This window comes from Balaenoptera ricei, chromosome 19 (genome assembly GCF_028023285.1).
Source record: "Balaenoptera ricei isolate mBalRic1 chromosome 19, mBalRic1.hap2, whole genome shotgun sequence".
Taxonomy (NCBI): Eukaryota; Metazoa; Chordata; class Mammalia; order Artiodactyla; family Balaenopteridae; genus Balaenoptera; species Balaenoptera ricei.
The window spans coordinates 48,342,828-48,357,860 of NC_082657.1; the positions used below are offsets into that span (position 1 = coordinate 48,342,828).

The window sequence follows — 15,033 nt, forward strand, 5'->3', positions numbered from 1 at the left end:
CCAACAGACTTCCCTGAACATGATGGATGCTGACTCACTCTTAGGATCAAAGTTTGAAACTGCTTCATCCTTTTGCTTAATCACACTGATGAGCAGTGAAAGAAATGTAGGTAAATGCATAATTCTGGCCACTTTTTGCCTTGCCATAATGCCACATAGAGTGGAAAAACCAGTTGTTAGGTTTTCAAGTTGTCAGCCCATGAAGCAGAGGTATGACTGACAGTAAAACACTATTTCAGCTCTTCCCCCTTGATATAAGGGTTATCACTATTCATAAAGGTAATTCAAGTAAAAAAAAACCACTTTTATTTCAATGACATCCTTCACACAGATCATTTTTCAGGCTAACTAAATGTGGCGCAAGGAAATCCATTAACTTGGAAGTGTGGTTCTTACTCTGAGATGAATTCATTGCACTCAAAGGGCTTACCTTATAACTAACACAGAAGAATGCTAAAAATTTGGCCTCAGCAGACACTAGCCATTCTTGTGGAAGTCAACTTATATTTGTTTGTTATGTTTATTATTTTGGCAGAAATTTGATCCTACTTAAATTGGTAATATAATAATACCTCCATGATAAGTGAAAAACTTAAGTGTTAACTCATTACCTGCTTTCAAAACTCTCAAGATTTGTTCCAGGGTACCCTTCCCACTATGCTTATCTGCAGAAACTCTGCTCCACTAACACCAGTCTACCTTCCAAACACACCCTGTACTTTTCCCTCTATACTTAAAGCCTTAACTAATGTCATTCACTAGATGACATCTATCTCATCACATCTGTCCAGTCCCTTTTCTGAAAAGATCAATGAAACTAAAAGCTGGTTCTTTAAGAAGATAAAATTCATAAACCTTTAGCCAGGCTCATCAAGAAAAGAAGGGAGAGGATTCAGATCAATAAGATTAGAATGGAAAAGGAGAAATTACAATGGACACCACAGAAATACACAGGATCATAAGAGACTGCTACAAGCAACTATATGCCAATAAAATGGACAACCTAGAAGAAATGGACAAATTCTTAGAAAGGTACAATCTTCCAAGACTGAACCAGGAAGAAATAGAAAATATGAACAAACCATTCACAAGCACTGAAATTGAAACCATGATTAAAAAACTCCCAACAAACAAAAGGTCCAGGACCCGATGGCTTCACAGGTGAATTCTATCAAACATTTAGAGAAGAGTTAACACCTATCCTTCTGAAACTCTTCCAAAAATTGCAGAGGAAGGAACACTCCCAAACTGAATCTATGAGGCCACCATCACCCTGATAACCAAAACCAAAGATACCACAAAAAAAAAAGAAAGAAAATTATAGGCCAATATCACTGATGAACATACACACAAAAATCCTCAACAAAATACTAGCAAACCGAATCCAACAATACATTAAAAGGATCATACACCATGATCAAGTGGGATTTACCCAAGGGATGCAAGGACTCCTCAATATCTGCAAATCAGTGTGATACACCACGTTAACAAATTGAAGAAGAAAAACCACATGATCATCTTAGTAGATGCAGAAAAAGCTTTTGACAAAATTCAACACCAATTTATGATAAAAACTCTCCAGAAAGTGGGTATAGAGAGAATCTACCTCAACATAATAAAGGCCATATATGACAAACCCACAGCTAATATCATATTCAACAGCGAAAAGCTGAAAGCATTTCCTCAAAGATGAGGAACAAGACAGGGATGCACACGCTTGCCACTTTCATTCAACATAGTTTTGGAAGTCCTTGCCATGGCAATCAGAGAAGAAAATGAAATAGAAGGAATCCAAACTGGAAAAGAAGTAAAACTGTCATTGTTGGCAGATGACATGATACTATACTATATAGAAAATCCTAAAGATGCTACCAGAAACTACTAGAGCTCATCAATGAATTCCGTAAGGTTGCAGGATACAAAATTAATACACAGATATCTCTTGCCTCACTATACACCAACAACAAAAGATCATAAAGACAAATTAAGGAAACAATCCCATTTACCATCGCATCAAAAAGAATAAAATACCTAGGAATAAACCTACCTAAGGAGGCAAAAGACCTGTACTCTGAAAACTGTAAGATAAGAAATGGATGACACCAAAAGATGAAGAGATATACCATGTTCTTGAATTGCAAGAATCAATACTGTCAAAATGACTACACTACTCAAGGCAATCTACAGATTCAATGCAATCTTTATTAAATTACCAATGGCATTTTTCACAGAACCAAACAAAAGAATTTTAAAATTTGTATGGAAACACAAAAGATCTCGAATAGCCAAAGCAATCTTGAGAAAGAAAAATACAGCTGGAGGAATCAGGCTCCCTGATTTCAGACTATACTACAAAGCTACAATCATCAAAACAGTATGGTACTGGCACAAAAACAGAAATATACATCAATGGAACAGGATAAAAAGCCCAGAAATAAAACCACACACCTATGGTCAATTAATCTATTACAAAGGAGGCCAGAATGTACAATGGAGAAAAGACAGTCTCTTCAATAAGTGGTGCTGGGAAAACTGGACAGCTACATGTAAAAGAATGAAACTAGAACATTCTCTAACACCATACACAATAATAAACTCAAAGTGGATTAAAGACCTAAATGTAAATTGGACACTATAAAACTCTTAGAGGAAAACATAGGTAGAACACTCTGACATAAATCGCAGCAAGATCTTTTCTGACCCACCTCCTGGAGTGATGAAAATAAAACCAAAATAAACAAAAGGGACCTAATTAAACTTAAAAGGTTCTGCACAGTGAAAGAAGCCATAAGCAAACGAGAAGACAAGACACAGAATGTTAGAAAATATTTGCAGATGAAGTGACTGACAAGGGATTTATTTCCAAAATATACAAATAGCTCACACAGCTCTATGTCAAAAAACCAAACAACCTAAACAGAAAATGGGCAGAAGCTCTAAATAGACATTTCTCCAAAGAAGACATACAGATGGCCAAAAAGCACATGAAAAGATGCTCAACATCAGTATCAGAGAAATGCAAATCAAAACTACAAAGAGGTATCACCTCACACTGGTCAGAGTGGCCATCATCAAGAAGTCTACAAACAATAAATGCTGGAGAGGGTGTGGAGAAAAGGGAACCTTCCTATATTGTTAGTGAGAATGTAAATTGGTACAACCATTATGGAGAAAAGTATGGAGGTTCCTTAAAAACCTAAAAATAGAACTACCATATGATCCAGCAATCCCACTCCTGGGCATATATCTGGAGAAAACTATAAGTAGAAATGATATATGCACCTCAGTGCTTATTGCAGCATTATTTACAATAGCCAAGACATGGAAGCAACCTAAATGTCCACTGACAGAGGAATGGATAAAGAAGATGTGGTACATATATACAATGGAATATTACTCAGCCATAAAAAAGAATGAAATAATGCCATTCGTAGCAACATGATTGGACCTAGAGGTTATCATGCTAAGTAAGTCAGACAGAGAAAGACAAATATCATAGGACATCACTCATATGTGGAATCTAATTTTTAAAAATGATACAAATGAACTTATTTACGAAACAGAAACAGACTTTCAGATATCGAAAACAAAGTTACCAAAGGGGAAATGTGGGGGGAGGGTAAAATCAGGAGTTTGGGATTAACACACACACACTACTATATATAAGACAGATAATCAACAGGACTTACTGTGTATCACAGGGAACCCTACTCAATATTCTGTGATAACCTATATGAGAAAAGAATCTGAAAAAGAATGTGTATATGTATAACTGAATCACTTTGCCTTACACCTGAAACTAACACACATTGTAAATCAACTATACTCCAATAAAATTTTTTTAAAAATTGGTGCAGCCACTATGGAAAACAGTATAGAAGTTCCTCAAAAAATTAAAAATATAACTACCATATGATTCAGCAATTCCAGTTCTAGGTATTTATCCAAAGGAAGTGAAATCACTATCTCAAAAAGATATCTGCACCCCATATTCACTGCAACATTATTTACAATAGCCAAGACATGAAAACAATCTAAATGTCCATCAACGGATGGATGAATGGATAGCAAAAATGTTATGTATATATATGATGGAATATTATTCAGCTATAAGAAAGTAGGAAATCCTGCTATTTGCAACAACATGGATGGTAACCTTTAGGGCATTATACTAAGTAAAATAAGTAAAAGAAGGACAAATATCATAAGATCCTACTTATATGTGGAATCAAAAAACCAAACTTAAAGATATAGCAAACAGATTGGTGGTTGCTAGAGGCTGGGGGAGTGGGTGGAATGAGTGAAGGTGGTCAAAAGGTACAATCTTCCAGTTAGAAGACAATTAAGTCCCAGGGGTGTAATGTATAGCATGGTGACTATAGTTCTGTTAACAATACTGTATTGTAAATTTTAAAATTGCTAAGATAGTAGATCTTAAAAGTTCTTACACAAGACAAAAAACTGTAACAATGCGTGGTAATGGATTTTAACTAAACTTACCTTGGCAGTCATTCTGCAATATACCCATATATGAAATCATTATGTTGCACACCTAAAACTAACAATGTTATATGTCAATTACTTCTTAATAATAATAATAAATAAATGAATACTGATCATATAAAAAATAGCTGTGTAGGTTTTTAAAATACATAGAATTTAAAAACACAACAGTAGCACTTAGGTCTGAAGAGGGTAAATGGAGTTAAAATCCTTTATACTTCTTGTATTGTCCATTAAGCAAGTGAAAGTACTGATCCCCATTAGGCTTTTGTGTGTTAAGAATGATGGTTTTAATTTTTTTTTCCCACACACACACACTGTATTTTATTTTTACAAGAGATAAATAGACTGACACCAAGCATTGTACATGGATGACCACAACAAAAGCAACAATGATTGCAATTACCAAACATGAAACACACTCATACTATGTCATAATATTGACATTCAGTCCAGTAATCCTCCACTGTAACAGCTCCTTTACTTTGCAGTGAAAATTGATTTGTATATTCTTTGCCTCTGAGTCCTTGTGGGATTTTTTTTTTTTAATTCAAACAGAAAGTCACAAAAATTATACTCATCCTCATCAGTTCACTCAGTCCCATGTAATTAATTTTTTTTTATCTTGATCTTTTGTTAGCACTTTTATGAGTTCATCAGTTTTTCATTAGAGTTCTGAAAATGCTTATTCATTCAGTTCAGCAGTATAGTCAGTTACCTGAAACCTGTACTTGTCAGAGTCTTTTCCATGAATTTCTTGAAGATGAAACCCTTTTATAGGAACATATTTGCAAAAGCATCAGAGTACACCTAGAACTGTCTGTAAATGACAAAAGACTTAAAAATGACCATGGTTGAAGATTTGATGAAAGTTCATAATAATGCAGTTGGCAAGAAAATTCGTTATTTCTGAGATATACATTTTAAAGTAATAACTAGGATTATGACTTATAACATTATACCAGAACATATAAGATTTTTAGAAATTTCATGTAATGTCTGAAACATTTATATTAACATATTTCCATACAAATAACCCAATGAAAGTTTAGTATTAGTTGTTTTGTTTGTTTGTTTATACTGCAGGTTCTTATTAGTCATCAATTTTATACACATCAGTGTATACATGTCAATCCCAATCGCCCAATTCAGCACACCACCATCCCCACCCCACTGCAGTTTTCCACCCTTGGTGTCCATATGTCTGTTCTCTACATCTGTGTCTCAACTTCTGCCCTGCAAACCGGCTCATCTGTACCATTTTTCTAGGTTCCATATACATGCGTTAATATACGATATTTGTTTTTCTCTTTCTGACTTACTTCACTCTGTATGACAGTCTCTAGATCCATCCACGTCTCAACAAATGACTCAATTTTGTTCCTTTTTATGGCTGAGTAATATTCCATTGTATATATGTACCACAACTTCTTTATCCATTCGTCTGTTGACGGGCATTTAGGTTGCTTGCATGACCTGGCTATTGTAAATAGTGCTGCAATGAACATTCGGGTGCATGTGTCTTTTTGAATTACGGTTTTCTCTGGGTATATGCCCAGTAGTGGGATTGCTGGGTCATATGGTAATTCTATTTTTAGTTTTTTAAGGAACCTCCATATTGTTCTCCATAGTAGCTGTATCAATTTACATTCCCACCAACAGTGCAAGAGGGGTCCCTTTTCTCCACACCCTCTCCAGCATTTGTTGTTTGTAGATTTTCTGATGATGTCCATTCTAACTGGTGTGAGGTGATACCTTATTGTTGTTTTGATTTGCATTTCTCTAATAATTAGTGATGTTGAGCATCTTTTCATGTGCTTCGTGGCCATCTGTATGTCTTCTTTGGAAAAATGTCTATTTAGATCTTCTGCCCAGTTTTGGATTGGGGTGTTTGTTTCTTTAATATTGAGCTGAATGAGCTGTTTATATATTTTGGAGATTAATCCTTTGTCCATTGATTCGTTTGCAAATATTTTCTCCCATTCTGAGGGTTGCTTTTCGTCTTGTTTATGGTTTCCTTTGCTGTGCAAAAGCTTTGAAGTTTCATTAGGTCCCATTTGTTTATTTTTGTTTTTATTTCCATTACTCTAGGAGGTGGATCAAAAAAGATCTTGCTGTGATTTATGTCAAAGAGTGTTCTTCCTATGTTTTCCTCTAAGAGTTTTATAGTGTCCAGTCTTACATTTAGGTCTCTAATCCATTTTGAGTTTATTTTTGTATATGGTGTTAGGGAGTATTCTAATTTCATTCTTTTACATGTAGCTGTCCAGTTTTCCCAGCACCACTTATTGAAGAGACTGTCTTTTCTCCATTGTATATCTTTGCCTCCTTTGTCATAGATTAGTTGACCATAGGTGCGTGGGTTTATCTCTGGGCTTTCTATCTTGTTCCATTGATCTATGTTTCTGTTTTTGTGCCAGTACCATATTGTCTTGATTACTGTAGCTTTGTAGTATAGTCTGAAGTCAGGGAGTCTGATTCCTCCAGCTCCGTTTCTTTCCCTCAAGACTGCTTTGGCTATTCGGGGTCTTTTGTGTCTCCATACAAATTTTAAGATTATTTGTTCTAGCTCCGTAAAAAATGCCATTGGTAATTTGATAGGGAATGCATTGAATCTGTAGATTGCTTTGGGTAGTACAGTCATTTTCACAATGTTGATTCTTCCAATGCAAGAACATGGTATATCTCTCCATCTGTTTGTATCATCTTTAATTTCTTTCATCAGTGTCTTATAGTTTTCTGCATACAGGTCTTTTGTCTCCCTAGGTAGGTTTATTCCTAGGTATTTTATTCTTTTTGTTGAAATGGTAAATGGGAGTGTTTCCATAATTTCTCTTTCAGATTTTTCATCATTAGTGTATAGGAATGCAAGAGATTTCTGTGCATTCATTTTGTATCCTGCAACTTTACCATATTCATTAATTAGCTCTAGCAGTTTTCTGGTGGCAGTTTTAGGATTCTCTATGTAGAGTATCATGTCATCTGCAAACAGTGACAGTTTTACTTCTTCTTTTCCAATTTGTATTCCTTTTATTTCTTTTTCTTCTCTGATTGCCGTGGCTAGGACTTCCAGAACTATGTTGAATAATAGTGGTGAGAGTGGACATTCTTGTCTCGTTCCTGATCTTCGAGGAAATGCTTTCAGTTTTTCACCATTGAGAATGATGTTTGCTGTGGGTTTGTCATATATGGCCTTTATTATGTTGAGGTAGGTTCCCTCTATGCCCACTTTCTGGAGAGTTTTTATCATAAATGGGTGTTGAATTTTGTCAAAAGCTTTTTCTGCATCTATTGAGATGATCATATGGTTTTTATTCTTCAGTTTGTTAATATGGTGTATCACATTGATTGATTTGCGTATATTGAAGAATCCTTGCATCCCTGGGACAAATCCCACTTGATCGTGGTGTATGATCCTTTTAATGTGTTGTTGGATTCTGTTTGCTAGTATTTTGTTGAGGATTTTTGCATCTATATTCATCAGTGATATTGGTCTGTAATTTTCTTTTTTTGTAGTGTCTTTGTCTGGTTTTGGTATCAGGGTGATGGTGGCCTCACAGAATAAGCTTGGGAGTGTTCCTTCCTCTGCAATTTTTTGGAAGAGTTTGAGAAGGATAGGTGTTAGCTCTTCTCTAAATGTTTGATAGAATTCACCTGTGAAGCCATCTGGTCCTGGACTTTTGTTTGTTGGAAGATTTTTAATCACAGTTTCAATTTCATTACTTGTGATTGGTCTGTTCATATTTTCTGTTTCTTCCTGGTTCAGTCTTGGAAGGTTATACCTTTCTAAGAATTTGTCCATTTCTTCCAGGTTGTCCATTTTATTGGCATAAAGTTGCTTGTAGTAGTCTCTTAGGATGCTTCGTATTTCTGCGGTGTCTGTTGTAACTTCTCCTTTTTCATTTCCGATTTTATTGATTTGCGTCCTCTCCCTCTTTTTCTTGATGAGTCTGGCTAATGGCTTATCAATTTTGTTTATCTTCTCAAAGAACCAGCTTTTAGTTTTATTGATCTTTACTACTGTTTTCTTTGATTCTATTTCATTTACTTCCACTCTGATCTTTATGATTTCTTTCCTTCTGCTAACTTTACGTTTTGTTTGTTCTTCTTTCTCTAGTTTCTTTAGGTGTAAGGTTAGACTGTTTACTTGAGATTTTTCTTGTTTCTTTAGGTAGGCTTGTATAGCTATAAACTTCCCTCTTAGAACTGCTTTTGCTGCATCCCATAGGTTTGGGGTCGTCGTGTTTTCATTGTCATTTGTCTCTAGGTATTTTTTGATTTCCTCTTTGATTTCTTCAGTGATCTCTTGGTTATTTAGTAACGTATTGTTTAGCCTCCATGTGTTTGTGTTTTTTACGTTTTTTTCCCTGTAATTCATTTCTAATCTCATAGCGTTGTGGTCAGAAAAGATGCTTGATATGATTTCAATTTTCTTAAATTTACTGAGGCTTGATTTGTGACCCAAGATGTGATCTATCCTGGAGAATGTTCCGTGCGCACTTGAGAAGAACGTGTAATCTGCTGTTTTTGGATGGAATGTCCTATAAATATCAATTAAATCTATCTGGTCTATTGTGTCATCTTAAGCTTCTGTTTCTTTATTTATTTTCATTTTGGATGATCTGTCCATTGGTGTAAGTGAGGTGTTAAAGTCCCCCACTATTATTGTGTTACTGTCGATTTCCTCTTTTATAGCTGTTAGCAGTTGCCTTATGCATTGAGGTGCTCCTATGTTGGGTGCATATATATTTATAATTGTTATATCTTCTTCTTGGATTGATCCCTTGATCATTATGTAGTGTCCTTCCTTTCTCTTGTAACATTCTTTATTTTAAAGTCTATTTTATCTGATATGAGTATAGCTACTCCAGCTTTCTTTTGATTTCCATTTGCATGGAATATCTTTTTCCATCCCCTCACTTTCAGTCTGTATGTGTCCCTAGGTCTAAAGTGGGTCTCTTGTAGACAGCATATATATGGGTCTTGCTTTTGCATCCATTCAGCAAGCCTGTGTCTTTTGGTTGGAGCATTTAATCCATTCACGTTTAAGGTAATTATCAATATGTATGTTCCTATGACCATTTTCTTAATTGTTTTGGGTTTGTTTTTGTAGTTCCTTTTCTTCTCTTGTGTTTCCCACTTAGAGAAGTTCCTTTAAGCATTTGTTGTAGAGCTGGTTTGGTGGTGCTGAATTCTCTTAGCTTTTGCTTGTCTGTAAAGCTTTTGATTTCTCCATCAAATCTAAATGAGATCCTTGCCGGGTAGAGTAATCTTGGTTGTAGGTTCTTCCCTTTCATCACTTTAAGTATATCATGCCACTCCCTTCTGGCTTGTAGAGTTTCTGCTGAGAAATCAGCTATTAACCTTATGGGAGTTCCCTTTTATGTTATTTGTTGTTTTTCCCTTGCTGCTTTCAATAATTTTTCTTTGTCTTTAATTTTTGCCAATGTGATTACTATGTGTCTCGGCGTGTTTCTCCTTGGGTTTATCCTGTATGGGACTCTCTGCGCTTCCTGGACTTGGGTGGCTATTTCCTTTCCCACGTTAGGGAAGTTTTCGACTATAATCTCTTCAAATATTTTCTCTGGTCCTTTCTCTCTCTCTTCTCCTTCTGGGACCCCTACAATGCGAATGTTGTTGCGTTTAATATTGTCCCAGAGGTCTCTTAGGCTGTCTTCATTTCTTTCCATTCTTTTTCCTTTAGTCTGTTCCCCAGCAGTGAATTCCACCATTCTGTCTTCCAGGTCACTTATCCGTTCTTCTGCCTATGTTATTCTGCTATTGATTCCTTCTAGTGTAGTTTTCATTTCAGTTATTGTATTGGTCATCTCTCTTTGTTTGTTCTTTAATTCTTCTAGGTCTTTGTTAATCATTTCTTGCATCTTCTCAATCTTTGCCTCCATTCTTATTCTGAGGTCCTGGATCATCTTCACTATCATTATTCTGAATTCTTTTTCTGGAAGGTTGCCTATCTCCACTTCATTTAGTTGTTTTTCTGGGTTTTTTTCTTGTTCCTCCATCTGGTATATAGCCCTCTGCCTTTTCATCTTGTCTATCTTTCTGTAAATGTGGTTTTTGTTCCACAGGCTGCAGGACTGTAGTTTTTCTTGCTTCTGCTGTCTGCCCTCTGGTGGTTGAGGCTATCTAAGAGGCTTGATGGGAGGCTCTGGTGGTGGGTAGAGCTGACTGTTGCTGTGGCGGTCAGAGCTCCGTAAAACTTTAATCCACTTGACTGTTGATGGGTGGGGCTGGGTTCCCTCCCTGTTGGTTGTTTTGCTTGAGGCAACCCAACACTGGAGCCTACCTGGGCTCTTTGGTGGGGCTAATGACAGACTCTGGGAGGGCTCACGCCAAGGAGTACTTCCCAGAACCTCCGCTGCCAGTGTCCTTGCCCCCACGGTGAAACAGAGCCAGCCCCCGCCTCTGCAGAAGACCCTCCAACACTAGCAGGTAGGTCTGGTTCAGTCTCCTATGGGGTTACTGCTCCTTCCCCTGGGTCCCGATGCGCACACTATTCCGTGTGCGCCCTCCAAGAGTGGGGTCTCTGTTTCCCCCAGTCCTGTCGAAGTCCTACAATCAATTCCCACTAGGCATCAAAGTCTGATTCTCTATGAATTCCTCCTCCCGTTGCCAGATCCCCAGGTTGGGAAGCCTGACGTGGGGCTCAGAAACTTCACTCCAGTGGGTGGACTTCTGTGGTATAAGTGTTCGCCAGTCTGTGAGTCACCCACCCAGCAGTTATGGGATTTGATTTTACTCTGATTGCGCCCCTCCTACCGTCTCACTGTGGCTTCTCCTCTGTCCTTGGACGTGGGGTATCCTCCTTGGTGAAGTCCAGTGTCTTCCTGTCGATGATTGTCCAGCAGCCAGTTGTGATTCTGGTGTTCTCGCAAGAGGGAGTGAGAGCACGTCCTTCTACTCCGCCATCTTGGTTAATCCCCCTCGGTTTTAATTTCTTTTTTTAAGTTTCATGTATTTATGCATTTGTAGTCAATATTCAAAATATGGCACAGGAAGAGCTGAATGTTCAATCAGTTCAATAAATAGTCCATAAATTGAGAAGGCATTCTTGCCATAGAGGAGAAATCAGCATTCAGAAAGAGAAACAAACATTTAAGTTTTTTTTTTTTTTTTTTAAATAAATTTATTTATTTATTTATGGCTGTGTTGGGTCTTCGTTTCTGTACGAGGGCTTTCTCTAGTTGCGGCGAGCGGGGGCCACTCATTATCGCGGTGCGTGGGCCTTTCACTGTCGCAGCCTCTCTTGTTGCGGAGCACAGGCTCCAGACACGCAGGCTCAGTAGTTGTGGCTCACGGGCCTAGTCGCTCCGTGGCATGTGGGATCTTCCCAGACCAGGGCTCGAACCCGTGTCCCCTGCATCGGCAGGCAGACTCCCAACCACTGCGCCACCAGGGAAGCCCCCCAAACATTTAAGTTTTTAATTTTCATAACTTCGTTAGCAAAATAAAATACACCCACTAGCCAAACCTCAAACTCTAGTGCCTTCTAAAGAAAAATCCTTGAGTACTACAGACTTATTTTTAAGTCAGATCTACTGAGGTATAATCTACACACAGTAAAAATCATCCTTTTTAGGTGTACAGTTTTATGAGTTTTGACAAATGTATATGTTGGATCACCACCACCAAAATCAACATATAGGATATTTCCATTACCCCTGAAAAGTTCCCTCCTTTGTTGTCAGTCCTCTCCCAATCCCCATCTCAAGCACCACTGATCTGTTTTCTTTCCCTATAGCTTTACCTTTTAGAGAAGAATATAATATAAACAGAAGTATACAGTAGGTAGCCTTTTGTGTCTGGTTTCTTTCACTAAAGGATAAGGTTCTGGAGATCCATCTATGTTGTTAAATGTGTCAACAGTTCCTTTTTTTTCATGGAATAGTGTTCCACTCTGTGGCTATACCATGATTTAGTTACCCATTCACCAGCTGGTGGATATTTGGGTCTTTTCCAGTTTGGGACAATTTTTAATAAAGCTGCAATAAACACTCATGTGCAGATCTTTGTATGGACATATGTTTTATTTTCTCTTGAGTAAATACCTAGGCATGGGATTGCTGGGTTATATGATAAATGTAAAATATAACTTTATAAGAAGATACCTCTGGTAGACAGACTCTAAGATACCCGCAATTATCCCAGCCTCCTAGTATTTATGCCCTGTGTAATACGATTCCCTTGAGTGTAGGTGGGACCTGCTTCTAACCAACAGAATACGGCAAAAGTGATAGGATGTCACTTCCATGATTATATTACATAAAATTTTAACTTTCGTCTTGCTAGGAGACTTCCTCTATTTATTCTCTTTCTTCTTGGTTCTGATGAAGTAAGATGTCATATGAATTAGCCCATTAGCAAGAAACTGAGGGCAACCAACAGCCAACAATGAACTGAGGCTCTCAATCTGATGGCCCATAAGGAACTAAATCCGGCCAACAACCACATGAGCTTGAAATCAGATCTTTCCCCATTTGAGCCTCAGATGAGACTCCAAGCATGAATGACACCTTGACTGCAGTCTTGTTAGAGACCCTAAACAGAGGACTCAGTAAAGCTTAGCCCAGAATCTTGAGTCATAGAAACTCTGATATCACACATGTGTTGTTTTAAACAGCTAAGTGTACATAATTTATGTGGCAATTGATAATTAATACACTGACGGTTTTCTAAAGTGATAATACCAATTTACATTCCCATCAGCAATGGGAGTTCCACTTACTTTGCACACCCACTAGTACTTGGTAGTGTCAGTTTTTCTAAATTACAACCATTCTAAAATGTGTGAACTGGTATCTCACTGCAATTTTGTGCTTCCCTTATGACTAATAACTTGGACTGTCTATTCATGCGCTTATTTGCCATCCATCTTTTTATTTTACTAACATTGTATTTTGAAGACCAGAGCTTTAAATTTCAAGACAATTTGTCAATTTTTCTTCTGTGGTATGTACTTTCTGTGATCCAAGAAATCTGTGCTAATCTAAGGTCACTTTAGCCTTTTAAAGACTTTCTCCTACATCTTCTTCTAGAAGTCTTAGAATTTTAGATTTTACATTTAAATCTATGATTCATTCTGAGTTATTACTTTTGTATAGTATGTGAAGCATGGGTTTTGGGGTTCTATTTTTTTTTTTTTTTTTTTTTTGCATATAGATGTCGAATTGTTCCAGTACCATTTGTTGGAAAGACTATCATTCCTCCATTGAATTACCTTTGCATCTTTGTTGAAAATCAATTGACCATATATGTGTGGTACTATTTCTGGACTCTATTCTGTATCATTGATCTCTATGTCTAGCCAAATCGACACTGCATTGTCTTGATTACTATAGCGTCTTACTAAGTCTTGAGATCAGGTACTGTAAGTCCTCTAGCTTTGTTCTTCTTTTTCAAAATTGTCAATTCCCTCTAATTTGATGTATATGATTCAATATCATACCCATCAAAAACTCAATAGGCTGTATTGTAGTCATTTCAATAACCTAATTCTAAAATTTATATTGTGTTATGGTCTAAATCTTTGTCTCCCCCCAAAATTCATAAGTGGAAAACCTAATGTCCAAGGTGGTGGTAGTAGCCAGTGGGGGTCTTTGGGAAGTGATTAGGTCATAAGAGCAGAGCCCTCATGAATCGGATTAGTACCCTTATAAAAGAGGCCCCAGAGGGCTAGTTCACTCATTTGCCACATGTGGATACAACAAGAAGTCTGCAACCTGGAAGAGGGCCCTCGCCTGACCGTGGTGGCCTCCTGATCTTGGACTTCTAGCATCTAGAACTGGGAGAAATAAATTTCTGTTTGTAAGCTACCCAATCTGTGGTATTTTGTTATAGCAGTCTGAACAGACTAAGACATGGAAATACAAAAGACCAAAAAGAACCATAACACTCTTGAAGAATAAACACGTAGAATATCTTGTTCTATCAGATATAAAGGCTTGTAATAGAGCTATAGTAATTAAAACAGTGTGAATAGATGCATAGATGGACAAACAGAACATAGAATAGAGAGCCCAGAAATAGACCCACACATATATGGATACTTAACTTATGACAACATTCAGAGCAGTAGGGTAACAATGGTCCTTTCAATAAAAGGTACTAGAAAAACTGGGTATCCATGGGTGAAAAAATATGAAACTGGACCCCTCTGTAGCATCATTTTCTACAGATGGATTATAGACCTAAAATCTCTTTCAGCAAAACAATACAAAATTTTTAGAGGATAATATAGAAGAATATTTTCATGAACTTGGGGTAGGGTGGAGATTTCTTTTTAAAAAATCATTTATGAGAAAGGGAGATGCTGATAAATTTGACTGTATTAAGAACTTCTTCAGCATATCAAAAGACACTAGATAGAATATGAAATGTAAGCCACAGAGGAGGAGAAGGCATTTGCAACATGTATAACTAAACAAAGTACTAGTATTCCCATATACAAAGAACTCCTACTAAAGTCATTAAGAAAACAACAGACAAGTGGATAAATGGGCAAAAAACCTCAAC

The 15,033-nt window shown here is 37.1% G+C and overlaps 1 long non-coding RNA gene across 5 annotated transcripts in view; it reads right to left on the reverse strand.

Moving 5' to 3' along the window:
- LOC132354058 (uncharacterized) overlaps positions 1-15,033 on the reverse strand; it is a 172,944-nt gene that overhangs the window by 17,895 nt on the left and 140,016 nt on the right. The window lies entirely within an intron of this gene.